Raw genomic sequence first — 13,586 nt, forward strand, 5'->3', positions numbered from 1 at the left:
ATGATTTATTTATTTTTTAATTCCGTTATAGTTAACATACAGTGTTATTAGTTTCAGGGGTACAATTCAGCGATTCATCAATTCTTTATATTATTCAGTGCTCATAAGAAGTATGCTCTTAATCCCCTTCCCCTATTTCATCCCCACCCAACCCCCCCGCTGCCTCCCCTCTGGTAATAAACAGTTTGTTCCCTGTATTTAAGAGTCTGTTGTTTCTTGGCTTGCCTTTTTCCCTTTGTTCATTTGTTTTGTTTCTTAAATTCTACGTGTGAGTGAAATCATGGGATTTGTCTTTCTTTGCTTTATTTTTTACTTATTTTTAATTTGTTTAATGTTTATTTTTGGGAGCAAGAGAGACACAGCAAGAGTGGGGGAGGGACAGAGAGAGAGAGGGAGACACAGAATCTGAAGCAGGCTCCAGGCTCTGAGCTGTCAGCACAGAGCCTGACACGGGGCTCGAACCCATGAACCATGAGATCATGACCTGAATTGAAGTCAGACACTCAACTGACTGCGTCACCCAACTGACTGAGTCACATTTTAACATGTGATTAAAAAAAATTAATGTTTATTTTTGAGAGAGAGAGAGAGAGCACAAGCAGGGGAGGGGCAGAGAGAGGGAGACACAGAATCTAAAGCAGGCTCCAGGCTCTGAACTGTCAGCACAGAGCCCCACGCGGGGCATGAACCCAGAACTGTGAGATCATGACCTGAGCCAAAGTTGGGTGCTTAACTGACTAAGCCCCCCAGGCACCCCTGCATGTGATTTTTTAAAAACTTATTTTAGGAGTCTCTACCCCCAACATGTGTTTGGAACTCACAACCCCAAGATGAAGAGATGCACCAACATGGGGCGTCTGGGTGGTTCAGTTGTTTAAGTGGCTGCCTTCAGCTCAGGCTCGTGAGTTCAAGCCCCATGTTGGGGTCTCTGTTGTCTGCACAGAGCCTGCTTCAGATCTTCTGTCCCCATTTCTCCCTGCCCCTCTCCTGCTCTCTCATAAATGAATGAATGAATCAATAAGTAAGTAAGAGTTGGATGCCCTACTGATTGAGACAGCCAGGCACCCTTTGATTTATTATACTTAGCATTATACTCTCCAGATTCATCATGTTGTTGCAAATGGTAAGATTTCATTCTTTTTTCAAATGTTTTTTAATGTTTTTATTTATTTTTGAAGGAGAGAGACAGACAGACAGACAGAGCATGAGTGGGGGAGGAACAGTGAGAGAGGGAGACACAGAATTCGAAGCAGTTTCCAGGCTCTAAGCTGTCAGCACAGAGCCACATGTGGGGCTCAAACTCACAAACTGTGAGATCATGACCTGAGCCGAAGTTGGACGCTTAACCAACTGAGCCAGTCAGGTGCCCCAGATTTCATTCTTTTTAATGGCTGAATAGTATTCTATTATACGTATATACTACATTTGGTTTAACCATTGATCCAGGGATGTACACTTAGGTTACTTCTATCTTTGGGCTATTGGGAACAATGATGCTATAAACATAGGTTTACAAATATCTGTTTAAATCTCCATTTTGGGGGCACCTGGGTGGCTCAGTCATTTAAGCATTGGACTTCAGCTCAGGTCATGATCTCGCAGTTTGTGGGTTCAAGCCCTGCATTGGGCTCTGTGCTGACAGCTCAGAGACTGGAGCCTGCTTTGGATTCTGTGTCTCCCTCTCTCTCTGCCCCTTCCTTGCTCATGGTCTGTCCCTCTCTCTCTCAAAAATAAACAAACATTAAAAAGAATTTTTAAAAAAACCCTCTGTTTTCAATTCTTTGGAGGTATATATCCAGAAGTGAATTGCTGGACCAAATTTAAAGAATTTTTAAATAGATATTATGAAGCAAGTATTTTTAAAAGTAAACACTATGACCAAGTATGGATTTCTACAAGGAGTGTGGTAATTTAATTTAATTTAATGTTATTATTATTTTTTTTAATTAAAAAAATTTTTTTAGTGTTTTTATTTATTTTTGAGACAGACAGAGCATGAGCAGAGGAGGGGCAGAGAGGGAGGGAGACACAGAATCTAAAGCAGGCTCCAGGCTCTGAGCTGTCAGCACAGAGCCCGACGCCGGGCTCGAACACATGGCCCGTGAGATCGTGACCTGAGCCAAAGTCGGACGCTTAACCGACTGAGCCACCCAGGCGCCCGAGTGTGGTAATTTTAAATATTCTAAAATTTCATGCCCAGTTAATAGTTGCATTCCATAAAAATTAAAAGTAAAGAACTTATATACTAGATGGAAAACCTTTAACTGATGTATACACATACACATGAAGATGTTTGCTGTACTTTATTTGTAAATAAGTTCACGTTCTAGGTCAGTACAATCCAATAGAAATTTCTGCACTGATGGAAATATTCTACATTGGTGTTGTCCAATATAACAGCCGCAGGCCACAGCTGACTACTGAGTAGTAGAAATATGGTATGGCCAGTACGACAGAGGAACTGCATTAAAAATTTTTTTTTTTTAATGTTTACTTATTTTTGAGACAGAGACAGAGCACGAGTGGGGGAGGGGTAGAGAGAGACACACACACAGAATCCGAAGGAGTCTCCAGGCTCTGAGCTGTCAGCGCAGAGCCTGATGTGGGGCTCGAACCCACGGACCGTGAGATCATGACCTGAGCTGAAGTCAGACGCCCAACCGATTGAGCCACCCAGGTGCCCCAGAGGAACTGCTTTTTGAATTTAACTTATTTTAATTCAAATGTATATAGTCGCATGTGGCTAGCAGTTACCCTATTGAATGGTACAGATCTACAAAGTGTTTTGTTACCTATTTCACTCAACATGACATTGGTAGCATCTTGTCAACTTTAAAGATGTCCTCCTCCAAAAGTAGCACCTATTTATTCGACGGTATTGTAGGTTAGAAAGTATAATAATGTAAACCTGTCTTTATCACAGCAAAACTGAAACCATGCCCCATGGGTTAATGAGGCTAAAACTAGAAGAAAGTATTAATCTTGGTTTTTAGGGAACGTCCCCCCCGCCCAGTCAGCTATTGAGCCTTTTCAGACCCCGCTCACAAATCACTAGTTGTTTCTACAGACGCCTGGGCTCAGGGTCAACTGATATGGATCTAGCCTGGGAAAAAGCAAGGCCCTGCTTCCTCACTCAAGAAAACGAGTCCAAAGTCCCATCCAGTTTATGCCAGCTCCTGGAGCATCACAGCTGCCTCCCCTTATCCTAAGATACACCTGACATCACGTGCTGGGTTTTGCTTCGTTCCGGTGTTAAGTCTTTACTACGAAATGAACATGGGATGTATGTGCTGTATATGTTTGCTCGGTACACACACTCCATCTTTCCTCATGAAAAGTCATGTTTCCCCCACCCTTTCCATCAATATGTATGTAACCTCACCCCGTGATTATAAAAAAAACTTGTTCTCCCCCTTGTGGGAGGCAGATTTGAGGCTTGCCCTCTTGCCTCCTTGTCTCATCTCACTGTGTCTGGAATAAACCCTTTCCTTGCTGCCTGGTGTCTTGCCTTGCTTCCAAGCCTGGTGTCTCAGTAACTTGCTGCACGCCAGGCAGACAGACTTGGGTTCAGTTACAGAACCCAAACTATAAGGATACATTTTAAGAAAATGTACTCTATGACCCAGCAATTGCACTACTAGGTATTTAGCCAAGGGATACAGGTATGCTGCTTTGAAGGGGCACATGCACCCCAATGTTTACAGCAGCACTATCAACAATAGCCAAAGTATGGAAAGAGCCCAAACGTCCATCGATGGATGAATGGATAAAGAAGATGTGGTTTAGGGGTGCCTGGGTGGCTCAGTCGGTTAAGCGTCCGACTTCGGCTCAGGTCATGATCTCACAGTCCATGAGTTCGAACCCCATGTCAGGCTCTGTGCTGACAGCTCAGAGCCTGGAGCCTGCTTCAGATTCTGTGTCTCCCTCTCTCTCTGCCCCTCCCCGGATCACACTCTGTCTCTCTCTCTCTCAAAAATAAATAAACATTAAAAAAAAAAAAGAGGTGGTATATATATACAATGGAGTATTACTCAGCAATCAAAAAGAATGAAACCTTGCCATTTGCAGCTACATGGATGGAACTAAAGGGTACTATGCTAAGTGAAATTAGTCAGTCAGAGAAAGACAAATGTCATATGACTTCACTCATACGGGGACTTTAAGACACAAAACAGATGAACACAAGGGAAGGGAAGCAAAAATAATATAAAAACAGGAGGGGGGCAAAAACATAAGAGACTCTTAAGTGTGCAGAACAACAGAGGGTTACTGGAGAGGTTGTGGGACAGGGGATGGGCTAAGGGGCATTAAGGAATCTACTCCTGAAATCATCGTTGCACTATATGCCAACTAACTTGGATATAAATTAAAAAAATAAATTAAATAAAAATTGTTAAAAACCTATGGGATTACAAGGTGAAAAAAATAAAATAAAATAAAATTTACATGACCCAAATGAAAAAAAAAACTAAAATATTGCACTAAGGCACCTAAAAAGAGGACATGAATATTAGGAACGGTGGGGCTGGCATAGAACCCAGAAGTCAGAAAACGAACTAACTAAATAAAGCAAAAGCATAAACAATAAAGATAAAACAACCCGGGTAGTTTGGGGGCAGGGCCTCCTTAAAATAATTGAGTCGGAAAACACTCCTGGTGAGGTGATATTTTGAGCCAACATTTATGGGAGGAGAATGCGGGGATTCTGTGAGGGTCTAGAGGAGAAGATCCCAAGACAAAGCAGTTCAAGAGTTCTGAAGTGAGAAAGAAACAAAGTGTCCAAGGGCCGGGAGAGAGGCTGTCTGATAAGACGCTGCTGAGAGGAAGGCGGTGCTCAGCGAGGTGGGGGAAAGAAAGGGGAAACAGTGAGCCATCCAAGGGTTTCCAGTCGGCCTTGGGTTTAAAAGGGCATTGATCTGGAGAACAGATAGCGCCAATAAGTGTTGAGAGGCTCATGAGAGAGAAGTGGGGCCATGTGTTAGGGGATAACACAGTCCTGGACGCTACAGGGTTATGACGAATGTGGAATTTCCCCTCCCTCGTTCGCTGTGCAACCCCTGAGCTGGGGGGACAGCAACTTCCGAGACAAAGATAATATGCAGTTACTTTGTGCTGGGCGCCCTGCTGCGTTCTTTCCGTGTCTTAGACCATCTAGTCCTCACTACGTTGTGACTCCCTTCCCTGCGACCATGGTAGGTGACACGAGGCAGCTGAGGCCTGGGGTGATCATGTCATTCGTTGGTGGTCTCATGGCTGGTACAAGGTGGAGCAGAAGCGTGGCACCAGAGTTCGCTTGCTTAGCCACTTAACCCAGCTCCTCCCAGCCTGGTGGAGTTTTTCTGAGTAGGTAGCCTTTAGTTCAGAGAAACGCTCGGTGCTGGAGGGGCAGCAGCCCGAGGACCGTGAGCTTACACATGGCATGGGAAGGACACGCAGGGGCACGTTCCTCAGTCACGACTCTAAAGTGTTAGGTTATAATTACTTTTCCCATTGTTTTTATTTAAGAAAGATGCTGGGGCGCCTGGGTGGCGCAGTCGGTTAAGCGTCTGACTTCAGCCAGGTCACGATCTCGCGGTCCGTGAGTTCGAGCCCCGCGTCAGGCTCTGGGCTGATGGCTCGGAGCCTGGAGCCTGTTTCCGATTCTGTGTCTCCCTCTCTCTCTGCCCCTCCCCCGTTCATGCTCTGTCTCTCTCTGTCCCAAAAATAAATAAAAAACGTTGAAAAAAAAATTTTAAAAAAAGAAAGATGCTTTGAGGGGCGCCTGGGTGGCTCAGTCGGTTAAGCGGCCAACTTCGGCTCAGGTCATGATCTCGCGGTCCGGGGGTTCGAGCCCCGCGTCGGGCTCTGTGCTGGCAGCTCGGAGCCTGGAGCCTGTTTCGGATTCATTGTCTCCCTCTCTCTCTGCCCCTCCCCTGTTCATGCTCTGTCTCTCTGTGTCTCAAAAATAATAAATGTTAAAAAAAATAAAAAAAAATAAAAAACTAAAAATAAAGCTACCCTACGACCCAGCAATTGCACTACTAGGTATTTACCCAAAGGATCCAAAAATACAGATTCAAAAGGGCACATGCACTCCAATGTTTATAGCAGCACTATGAACAATAGCCAAACTATGGAGAGAACTGACATGTCCATCGACTGATGAATGGATATAGAAAGATGATTTTTTAAGATAAGTTTTAGATTCACAGCAAAACTGGTAGAGAGGTACAGAAGGTTCCCATACACCCCAATCCCCCCCCCCCAACATACCCTTCCTCCATTATCAACATGCCCCACCAGAGCAGTACATTCATTGCAGTTGATGAGTCTACATTGACTGATCATTATCACCCAAAGACCATCACTTACATTAAGGTTTGTCCTTGGTGTTGTACATTCTCTAGGCTTGGGCCAGAGGGATGGGACAAATGCTTTCCACCCATATAGCATCATACAGGGTTTTTTTCATTGCCCTAAAAGTCTTCTGTGCTCTGCCTCTTTATCCCTCCCCTTCACAGTCAAGATGGTTTTACAAATAGCCATCTTCGGGTATGTTTGGGAGGATATCAAGTCTCTTGAAGCCTAGCTCATAAAATCTGCTGCGATCTTTCAGAATTCAGTTGGCAAGTTGCTATGTGTCTAGGCAGGGGTTACATAACAAGGATTTAAATTCAAGACCCAGACTATAGTGTAATCAATTGATATCTTGGTTTCATTTTGAGAGCATCAGGACAGCTGGAGAGCCCTTGCTAGGAGCACGTACCTTCCGTAAGGGTGGAGGACACTCCTTTTTTCTTTATCTGTGGCCCAACTTCACCCCAGGGCTGTCATCTGCTCTCTTCTGCTCCTCTTCCTGCTTAAAGAAATTCCAGTAAAGCATTTTCAGTTTGCAAATTATTTTCAACCAGAAGCAAAGATAGTTCATGAATGTAGAAAGTTATTTTTGACATTCGTTTTTACAACACAGTTGACGTAATGTTGAGAAGGTTCAAAAATATAACTTCTTATAAGATTTTTTTGTTGCTGTTTTATTTCTTGGGGTCTTCAGGTATTTTTTTTTTTAGGCTTATTTATTTTGAGAGAGAGAATGAGTGGGGAAGGAGCAGAGAGAGAGAGGGGGAGAGAGAGAGAGCGTGAACAGGAAAGGAGCAGAGAGGCAGACAGAGAGAATCTCAAGCAGGCTCCATACTGTCAGCACAGAGCCCAACTTGGGGCTCGAACTCACAAACCGTGAGATCATGACCTGAGCTGAAGTTGGACACCCAACCGACTGAGCCACCCAGGTGCTTCTCAATAACTTTGTTTTTAAATTTTGCTTTGCAACACCCTCCTTTTCAACTCCAGAGAAAAATGAAAGATGAAAATAAACCATCTTCAGAAATCGAAGTTACTAAGGTGAAGGGTATTTTTTTAATGTTTATTTATTTTTGAGAGAGAGAGAGAGAGAGAGAGAGAGAGAGAGAGAGAGAATCTCAAGCAGGCTCTGAGCTGTTAGTGCAGAGCCTGACTCAGGGCTGGAACTCATGAACTGTAAGATCATGACCTGAGCTGAAATCAAGAGTCCGTCACTTAACCGTGAGCCACTGGTGCCCCAAAGGATATTTGTTGTTCTCACCCAGGCTCCATTTGTCTGGATTCTTGCCACCCTTGTGAACCCAGCCTCTGTAGGTGACTGTGTTTCAATACCTGTTTCCTGCGTGTTGCTTCTGTAGCTGGGAGAAGACTATGGTTTGGGAGACTTTTGGAACAGCTCAAAGTAACACAGGGACCATGCCTTTCCTGATGAGCCAGGAATTTCAGGAAGACACCATCTCAGAACAGTTCCTTCCTGAGTCTCCCCTGAGCCCGAGTTTGGGTTCTGAGAGCGTGTGGCTTCCCATCCCACCCACACCGGCAAGTTTACAAGGACAAGTGGGAATCAGTCAGGCTGAATTTTCACTGAGAGACAACTGTGCCTTTGACACACATGTGAGAAGCACACGAAGCAGATTCCTGGAGCGATTTCCATGTGGTTGACATTTTGATCCCCCTTGAACCCTAATTTCCTTAGGTGACCATTTATCATTGCACATGTTGCTTTCAGTTGTGAGATGGGAAAATGAGTTGATAATGAAATGTCTTGTACTTGACTTTTTTTTTTTTACACTTTGGTAATTAATTTTTTTTTTTAATTTTTTTTTAATTTATTTTTGAGACAGAGAGAGACAGAGCATGAACGGGGGAGGGTCAGAGAGAGGCAGACACAGAATCATAAGCAGGCTCCAGGCTCTGAGCCCTCAGCACAGAGCCCGATGCGGGCCTCGAACTCACGGACCTCGAGATCATGACCTGAGCCGAAGTCGGACGCTCAACCGACAGAGCCACCCAGGCGCCCCATACACTTTGGTAATTATTTAAGGCAAATTGTGAGAAGTATAATTGCAGGATCCAAGAGCTGCAGGAATTATGAAGAGTCGTGGGAACCCCATACATGTGTAGCACTGCATGGAATACAGGGACATGGGCAGTAAAGTCAGCATTTGTTCAGATAGGGACCACCGAGGTAGAAGTGTGGGCTCTTGGGTAAATTGAGTGCACGGAACTGTCTATGCTGGATGACCAGGCAGCTCCAGAGAAATTACGCTTTTTCATGGCTCTTTTCCATTTCCCCTCAGACCTTCCTTCCCAAGACTGTCTTGGCTCGAAATGGACAGGAAATGAACGATTTCCAGGTGTGTTTGGTAAAAAAATTAAAATCATCATAACAAACAAAATATGTCACCCATATTCCCATCACTCAGAATTAACCTCTGCTAACATTTTACCATATTCTCCTCCTACATGCCTTCCTTCCATACCTTTATTAAAAGGTACGACACACTCTGATTTTTTTCCTTTCCTATCAAAACCAAAACATTTCAAGGAAAGCGAAAACATCTCTGCACAGAGCCTGACAGGGGGCTCGAACTCACAAACTGCAAGATGACTACCTGAGCCGAAGTCAGATGCTCAACCAACGGCACCACCCAGGAGCCTGCACATGTGCTAAATTTACGGAGCCCTCAGTGTCAGGGTTGTGTACACACTGCACAAATTTTTATTTTTTTTAATTTTTTTTCAACGTTTTTTTAATTTATTTTTGGGAAAGAGAGAGACAGAGCATGAACAGGGGAGGGGCAGAGAGAGAGGGAGACACAGAATCGGAAACAGGCTCCAGGCTCCGAGCCATCAGCCCAGAGCCTGACGCGGGGCTCGAACTCACGGACCGCGAGATCGTGACCTGGCTGAAGTCGGACGCTTAACCGACTGCGCCACCCAGGCGCCCCTGCACAAATTTTTAAATTGTACTGGGGGGGGGGGCCCTCCCTTCATCCTAATCTTGGCTCCGGTTTCTTGAAAAGCTTGATCCTTTAAGGAAAAAAAAGCGTTTCTTTGTTGTGTTTGGATTGACTGCTCTGGGCGATCCTCGAAGCTGGGTATTCCCCATTCACCCTTCAGGCAGGGGCGTATACGCACACTCCCACACACGACACTCATAAACACACACACATTCGCAGGGATATCCACACACGAATACAGAAACACACAAATACCCACATGCAACAGTCACACTCACATGTGCAAACACACACAGCTCTCGCCGACATCAAGCTCCATGGTGGTTTCCATGAACGGGAGGAGAAGAAACCCTCAAACACGATGTCATCTTGAGATTGGAGATAGGAGAGGAGCCACGGATGGTGGAAGGAGTGGTGCTGAGGAGCTCAAATCCAGGTGCATGACCGGGAGAGTGTGGGTGGCCCAAAGTCGCATGGAAGCCAGCAAGTTATATATATAAATTACATAAAATAAAAATAATTATATATATAATTATAGTATAATTATATATATTATATATAATTATAAATATATATATAATTATGTATATATATATATAATATATAAAATATTATAGAGTTTTCTATTTTTAACCTGAATTTCCCTTTCCAGATAAACTCTATTTCTTCTCTCTCTCACTGGTGTCCTGGGGCTCTCACCTGCTCCAGGTGTGAGTGTACTAGATTTGCTTCTCGAGCAGTCTTCCAAAAGCATTGGCTCGTTTCTTTCAGTTATCCTTTCTCCTCATGGTAAGAGATCTGACGTCCCCAGTCTCGCCCCAGAGCCTCTCCGTTATCCTGGCCATGAAACTGGCCAAGAGCAGCCGGCCTGGATGTGATAACTGGCCATGGGTGCGGATAGGTTGAGGTGGCTTGAAGTTATAAGACCCTTTATCAGAACATGCACGGACTAGAGTTTTAGGAAATTTAATGTCGCTTCAGGATATGGGGAGCCAACCTGAAGGGAAAGCGTCAGTAAGGGATGGCTAAGGATCATTCCACGCGTGTCAGCATGAACCCTTTATATTTTTTTTAAGTTTATTTATGTATTTTGAGAGAGAAAACGTAAGTGTGGGAGGGGCAGAGAGAATCCCAAGCAGGCTCTGCACTGTCAGCATGGAGCCCACCGTGGGGCTGGATTTTCCCAACCACGAGATCATGAGCTGAGCCCAAATCAAGAGTCAGATGCTCAACCGACTGAGCCACCCGGGTGCCCCACAAACACTTTAACTCTGAGGTGCAGTGAAACCTAATTTGATTGGTGATAAGGTCACATACCATTAGTGTCTGTTCACCTAGAACTCTTCTCCTGTCCATTTCATACGCTCTTCTTTAATTCCTTTGACACTTGCTTCTTGTTGATTTTCTTTTTTCTTTTCTTTTTTTTTTTTTTTTATTTTCTTTTCTAAAATGTATTTTTGTAGTTTTTGGTCACTTGTACCCATACATGTAAGCTTCCAGCCCACAATTTCTTCAGAAATAGTTTTATTCTCATAGCCCCTGGCCCTGGGATTTCTTTTATATTTCGATACCTTGAGGAAACAAGAAATGGAGACCCAAAGGAACATGCCAGTTCATAAATATAGAATTAGCTACATTATTTAGGGGAAAAAAACCCCAGAATACACACACTGTAGGTAACCTCCAAATGACTATACATCTACAGTGGATGTTAAGCCTTGTTGATCTGAGATTAAACCTACAGTTGTTACACAGCATCGTATTTTTAGTAAGTATTTTATCTTAAGCTCATTCTGGCACCCTGTTTTCGATCATTCTTGATCAATACCACATGAAATGGCTTCTATTCCTTCAGTATCACTCGATAAGGTTAGGTTACGTTCAGTTACCCATAGAATGATCACTGCAGTGGATTATTTCTGACATTTCATTTCAATTATGTGAGTGGGATAATTCATGCAGGACATTTCTTCATGTTCTGCTTTAGAAAAAGACTGGGACATTGGAGAGTGGATTTGGAGATTCTAGCATGTGGAGCAGAGTCTCAAGAGGGGCGTTGCATCAACCAACAAGGAAATCTTGACGAAGCAAAAAAGCGTTGAATGGGACAAATTTAAAGAAATATTTCTACTGAGTACAGACAATGTTCCTTTAAGACTCAGACTCCTTGGGTCACCTGGGTGCCTCAGTCAGTTAAGCGTCCAATTTCAGCTCAGGTCATGATTTCATGATCCATGAATTCAAGCCCTGCATCGGGCTTAGTGCTGACAGCTCAGAGCCCGGAGCCTGCCTCAGACTCTGCGTCTCCCTCTGTCTCTGCTCCTCCCCTGCTCACATTCTGTCTGTCTGTCTCTCTCTCTCAAAAATAAACAAACATTGGGGCGCCTGGGTGGCTCAGTCGGTTGAGTGCCGACTTCGGCTCAGGTCATGATCTCACGGTCCGTGAGTTCGAGCCCCGCGTCAGGCTCTGTGCTGACAGCTCGGAGCCTGGAGCCTGTTTCCGATTCTGTGTCTCCCTCTCTCTGACCCTCCCCCGTTCATGCTCTGTCTCTCTCTGTCTCAAAAATAAATAAACGTTAATAAAAAAAAATTAAAAAAAAATAAAACCACTGACATTGCAAATGGCCTCCAGGAGTTGATTAAAATAAAAATGGGCAAGTATTCTATTCAGAATAATGTTTATATAAAATACTTAGAAGTGAGTGCAACCAAAAATAAACAGTGTCTTTATTACTGGACAGAGCAAAACTGACAGTAAATACTTCAGTGTCCTGGGTTCAAATAATGTTAGAAATGAGTGAATAAGAACCTGAAGAAAAAGAGGCTCACAAAAACGCTATAGAGATGATGGGGGAAACCCCCATCATTTTAACACTAACAGGTTTCTATCAAATACCACTGAAATTAAAGTCTGGTTCTTTACTGTTTGCACTGCTGATTAATGACCTGGTTTACACACACGTTGATGAAAACCAAGCAGCATTACTGTTATCACCAAGTAAGGCTGAGAACAGGGTTTCCCCAGGTACGGGAATTGGTGGGAGACAGACATCCAGATCTCATCTGAATGTGGACATTGGAGGGTCTCGCAGCCACCCGGAAGTGATCGAGCAACCCCAGGTGGGTCCTGGGAGACACAGGAGTCAGAAGGAGGAACAGAGAAGATCTGGATTTACGATGGACGCGTTAATCAATGCACGTGGTTACTGAAACTCCTGGGTACTGTCCCCCCTCCCCAGCTCCCCACGAGGTGGTCGGTCCGTGTAAACAGTAAGGATGAATATTTACATCGTTCTCAGCTTATTCTAAGTACTTTCCACAGACTGAATTAGTTCATTGAATCACTGCAAGACCCCACGAAAGAGATTTCATGCCTAAGCCCTTTTCCAGATAAGGAGGTTAAGTAATTTACCCCAGGTCACACCCGAGCTGAGAGACAACGCCCAGATTTGAACCCTGGCGATCTGGTCTGGTGTCCTAGCTCATCTATTCTGGCTGGTCATGAGGTTCGGGGTCTGGGGAGTTCACTCATCAGGGCTGCAGGAACCCCGACAGCCATCAGCTCTCTTACTGTACTAGCATTACTAGGAGTATCAGTTTTCTATTGCTGCATTGCAAATCACCACAAACTTAGCAGCTGAAAACAACCCTCACCCAGGAGCTCCCGGCTGGCTCAGTCAGAGGGGCGCGTGACTCTTGATCTCAGGGTTGTGAGTTTGAGCCCCACGCTGGGTGTAGAGATTCCTTGAATAAGTAAAACTTAAGGAAGCTTTTTTTAAATGAAAAAACAGCATTCATCTATTAGCCCACAGTTCAGTAGGTCACAAGCCCCGGGACAGTGTGGTTGACTTTTCCAATGCTGGTTCTCACAAGGCTGAAATCAAGATGTTGGCAGGAGCTGCATTCCCTCTGGAGCGCAGGGACCTCTTCCAGATTCATTGTGGTCGTTGGCCGAATTCTGTTCCTTGGTGGATGGTGGCCGGGGATCACGCCCAACTTCCAGAGACCACTCTTAAGACCTTCCTACATGGCCCCCTCAGTTTTCAAAACCAGCAATAGAAAACTGTGTCAAATCCCCCTAATACTTTGACGTGCTTGGATTTCAGAATAGGCTCCATCACTTTTTAAAATTTATTTATTTATTTTGAGAAAGAGGGAGGGAGAGAGAGAATGAGCCAAGGAGGGGCAGAGAATCCAAAGTGGGCTCTGTGCTGACAGCAGAGAGCCAGATGCGGGGCTCAAACTCACTAATCGCAAGATCATGACCTGAGCCGAAGTCCTACGCTT

The sequence above is a fragment of the Neofelis nebulosa genome, chromosome 17 (genome assembly GCF_028018385.1).
Source record: "Neofelis nebulosa isolate mNeoNeb1 chromosome 17, mNeoNeb1.pri, whole genome shotgun sequence".
NCBI classification, from domain to species: domain Eukaryota; kingdom Metazoa; phylum Chordata; class Mammalia; order Carnivora; family Felidae; genus Neofelis; species Neofelis nebulosa.